Here is a 4,940-nt window from a genome sequence, read left to right as displayed (position 1 = left end):
ACCCAGGCGTCACAATCTCTGACCTGGAGCAAGTGGGACGAACCACAACCCTTGCTACTGCCCAGGTATCTTAAGCATTAACCCAGAGCAAGCGGGACGAACCACAACCCTTGCTACTGCCCAGGTATCTCAAACATATATTCATTCAATCTCAATTCATATTATCAATCCTCATTGCTATCAAATCTCAAACATTAACCTGGAGCAAGTGGGACGAACCACAACCCTTACTACTACCCAGGTATCACAAATACATTCATTCAAAACTCCATAATTAACTCATTTATCATAAACATCCTTTTCCGTCTCATACCCGGAGCAAGTGGACAACGCCACTGCCTACTACCCGGGGTTACACATCACATTTCAACATCTTCCACTATTATCCATTTAACACATTCATTCATTAATCATATATGCATTTATACTCAGCCATAATCAATAATGGCTTTGCCATGACCCGGCAATAACTCAGTCATCCGGCTCATGGTTCAATCAAAAACCAGCCATTTATCAATAGATATAGCCCTTCGGCTCATGGCATACACGGTACTCCTACCGTCATCCTGCATATCTCATATAATCATCGTTGATCATCATTGATCATAACTTTTCCCTTGCTTCACTCGCAAGTTACCACATCCCCTAACTCCTTCCCTCATAGCTAGGCATATCATAACGATTTAAGATATAAGTGGTGAGATCGGAGGCTTAGAAGTATGGGATCCAATCATATAAGATTTCCAAGCAAAATTCAATGAGTGCATTGGTTGAGGAAGGGATAAAAAGGTTTTGATTCGGAGATCTCAATATCTCCTGAAACCCAATGAATTCCCCATTTCTGATCTACCACTTTCTCTTTACATTCTGCAATTAAATTCATGCAATCACCCCGATCCCTTTTTAATTTCAGCAATTTAGCTTCTCGCTCTTTAATTCATGCAATTTAACATTCCGCAATTCTCATCTAAATCTTGATTCCGCTCAACTAGAACACACTTCTAATCCAAATTGCTCACTCAACCAATCCTTGTGGGATTCGACCTCACTCTATTGTGAGTTTTTACTTGACGATAACCGGTGCACTTGCCGGAAGGAATTTTTGCCGATCGTGCAATTTCCTAAAATCGTAGCATCAAGTTTATGGCGCCGTTGCTGGGGATTGGTTTTCGATTGACAATTCTCAAATTGGAGGTTAACTAGATTGAGCATTTTTCTTGTTTTGTTAATTCAGTTCAAGTTACTTGTTGAATTTTAATTTCTGCACTCTGTTACTTACTTTCTTTCTTTATGCCTTTAAATTCAAGCAACTAACTCACTGACTCACTAACTATTTGAATTAATTCCTCAACAGCTCTAACCATACTCTTCCATTAACCAAGAGTATTTCACTTGTTTGTTGCCTGTGCTGTGTTCTTGTATGACAGGTAGGAGAGGAGAGACATCAACTCCTCCATATACCGAACCAGAGAGGACCCTTCATAAACTTAGAAGGGAAGCAAGAGGAAAGAGAGTACTGAGAGAAGAAGAATCTGAAGGAGAATCTGAGGACAATTTTGAGGAAGCTCTAGATCTCAACATGGATAGAGAAGTTCACAACCATGAGAGAGCTGATAGAAACAATGCCATTCCCGAGAGGAGGGTTCTTGGTTCATACATAAACCCAACCTCTGGGAATTGTGGTAGCAGCATTCAGAAACCACCCATTCAGGCCAACAATTTTGAACTCAAACCACAGCTAATATCACTGGTGGAGGATCATTGTTCATTTGGTGGGAGTGCTAATGAAGATCCAAACCAACATCTCACAAAATTCCTGAGAATTTGCGACACTGTGAAGTCCAATGGAGTCCAGGAAGATACCTATAAACTGCTCTTGTTCCCATTTTCACTTAGGGACAAGGCAGCTAAGTGGCTGGAATCATTCCCAAGGGGGAGCCTAACAACCTGGGATGAGGTGGAAAGCAAGTTTCTGGCACGTTTCTACCCCCCACAAAAGGTCAATAGGCTTCGATCTAAGGTTCAGACTTTTAGACAACAAGATGGTGAAACTCTCTACGAGGCATGGGAGAGGTTCAAGGATTTGACAAGGAAATGCCCACCAGACATGTTCCATGCCTGGGTGCAATTACATATTTTCTATGATGGACTTTCTTATGAATCAAGGAAGGCTGTAGACCCTTCATCAGGAGGTTCATTGAACAGGAAAAAGACTGTGGAAGAAGCCATTGAAGTGATTGAGACAGTGGCTGAGAATGAGTACTACTATGCTTCAGAGAGACACAACACTAAGGGAGTCATGGAGCTGAACCATGTTGATACAATTCTAGCCCAAAACAAGGTGTTTGCCAAGCAACTAGCAGAGCTCACCAGGAAATTAGAAACAAATCAAGTGGCTGCAATACACACACAAGATCAAGAGGAAGTCAGCACTGAAGGAGGTGATTGGGAAGAGGCCAACTATGTGGGAAATCAACAAAGGCAACCATATGATCCACATTCCAACACTTACAACCCAGGCTGGAAAAACCACCCAAACTTTGGGTGGGGAAACCAGCAAACCCAACCACAAAACCACAAACCTTACAACCCCAACCAACATAACAATTCCACATACCAAAACTCCAACCAAAGATCATACCAAGCCACACAAAACACTTACTCCCAACCACCATATCATGGCCAAAATAATCAACCTGCCCAACCTAATCCGAACCAACAATTTCAAGATCAATTAAACAGGATAGAAGGAATGCTTGCAACCATGGGTCAAGACATAACCGAATTGAAAGCCTTTAAGGAAGAAGTAAATTCTAACTTGCAAAACCAAGGAGCTGCCATCCAGAAGCTAGAAAATCAAATTGGGTATTTATCTAAGCAAACCCCTGGGCCAAGCATTTCTCATGCTGCCAAGGCTATTGCAAGGGAAGAATGTAAGGCCATAACCCTCAGAAGTGGAAAGAAGCTAAAGGAGATCTCAAAGGAAACCACAGAGGATGAAGCAAAGGAAAATGTGAGAGACAAGGAACAGGGACAATCTTTTACACCGTCTGCAACAAAAGAAAAAGAAAAAGAAGTCCTGAAGCCTTATACACCCAAAGCACCATATCCTCAACGCTTGATGAAAAGTGAAAAGGATGGCCAATTCTCCAGATTCTTGGAGATTTTCAAGAAGCTTCAAATCAACATTCCGTTTGCTGAGGCAATAGAGCAAATGCCACTCTATGCAAAATTCTTAAAGGAATTAATGACCAAGAAGAGAAGCTGGAGAAATGATGAAACTGTGTTGTTGACTGAAGAATGCAGTGCCATCATTCAACACAAATTGCCTCGGAAATTGAAGGATCCAGGCAGTTTCCAAATCCCCTGCATCATAGGAAAAGTCATGGTGGAGAAGGCCTTGTGTGACTTAGGGGCCAGTATCAATTTGATGTCTTTAACAATGATGAGAAGAATGAAGATTGAGGAAGCCAAACCAACAAGAATGGCCCTCCAATTGGCAGATCGAACTTTTAAATTCCCTCATGGGATAGTTGAGGATTTGTTGGTGAAAGTGGGAGATTTTATATTTCCTGCCGATTTTGTGGTGTTAGATATGGAGGAAGAAGCCAAAGCTTCGATAATCCTGGGAAGACCCTTCTTGGCTACTGCTGGAGCCATCATAGATGTCCAAAAGGGTGAACTCACTCTTAGACTACATGATGAGCAATTGGTGTTTAACGTATTCAAGGCAATGAGCTATCCATCAGAATCACTAAAGGAATGTATGAGGGTGGATGTAGTGGACATTGCAGTACAAGAAACTTTTGAGGAAACAACAAAGGAAGTGGCAGAGGAGGAGTTCACCAAGGATATTGAAGTTAGTGACATCAAGGCTGCTGAAACAACCATGCCAAGCATGCCAGAGAGAGTGAAAGAAGAGAAGGAAGCACCAAAACCTGAGCTCAAAGCATTGCCCCCTAATCTCAAGTATGCATACTTGGGTAGTGATGAGAGCCATCCTGTTATCATTAGCTCTGCCCTGAGCCAAGAACAGGAAGAAGAATTGATCAAGGTGATACAAACTCATCAAGATGCCATTGGATGGACCCTAGCTGATTTGAAGGGGATAAGTTCATCCATATGCATGCATAAAATCTTGTTAGAAGAGGATGCTAGACCCTCCATTCAAGCTCAGAGAAGATTGAATCCCGTCATGAAAGAAGTGGTACAAAAGGAGGTCATGAAGTTATGGCAGGCAGGGGTAATCTACCCCATTTCTGATAGCCCATGGGTTAGTCCCATCCATGTAGTTCCCAAGAAAGGTGGCATAACTGTGGTGCCAAATGAGAGGAATGAACTCATACCCACAAGAACTGTCACTGGGTGGAGGATGTGCATAGACTACAGGAAGCTCAATGAAGCCACCAGAAAAGATCATTTCCCACTCCCATTCATGGATCAGATGCTTGAAAGGCTTGCAGGACATGCTTACTATTGCCTTCTGGATGGATACTCAGGCTATCATCAGATAGTAGTTGATCCAAGAGATCAAGAGAAAACATCATTTGTTTGTCCATATGGAGTTTTTGCGTATAGACGCATGCCCTTTGAATTGTGCAATGCACCTGCCACTTTCCAAAGATGCATGCTGTCCATCTTTTCGGACATGATTGAAAAATTTATTGAGGTTTTCATGGATGATTTTTCTGTGTTTGGAGATTCTTTTCCTAGCTGCCTACACCACCTTGCCTTGGTGCTTAAGAGATGCCAAGAGACCAACCTAGTATTAAACTGGGAAAAGTGTCATTTCATGGTCACAGAAGGAATAGTCCTTGGCCACAAAATCTCTAATAGAGGCATTGAGGTGGACAGAGCTAAGGTGGAACTCATTGAAAAACTACCTCCACCAAGTAATGTCAAGGCAGTTAGGAGTTTTTTGGGACACGCTGGCTTTTACA

At 42.2% G+C, this 4,940-nt stretch overlaps 1 non-coding gene across 1 annotated transcript; it reads right to left on the bottom strand.

The window, feature by feature from the left end:
• Positions 1-2,005: 2,005 nt before the first annotated feature.
• LOC112719386 (small nucleolar RNA R71) lies at positions 2,006-2,109 on the bottom strand. Its single transcript, XR_003161689.1, has one exon. It is a non-coding gene; the product is annotated as a small nucleolar RNA R71 (small nucleolar RNA).
• Positions 2,110-4,940: the final 2,831 nt, after the last annotated feature.

The sequence above is a fragment of the Arachis hypogaea genome, chromosome 10 (assembly GCF_003086295.3).
Source record: "Arachis hypogaea cultivar Tifrunner chromosome 10, arahy.Tifrunner.gnm2.J5K5, whole genome shotgun sequence".
NCBI lineage: Eukaryota > Viridiplantae > Streptophyta > Magnoliopsida > Fabales > Fabaceae > Arachis > Arachis hypogaea.
Note: the sequence above shows the minus strand (reverse complement) of the source record. Positions and strands in the feature narration are given on the sequence as shown.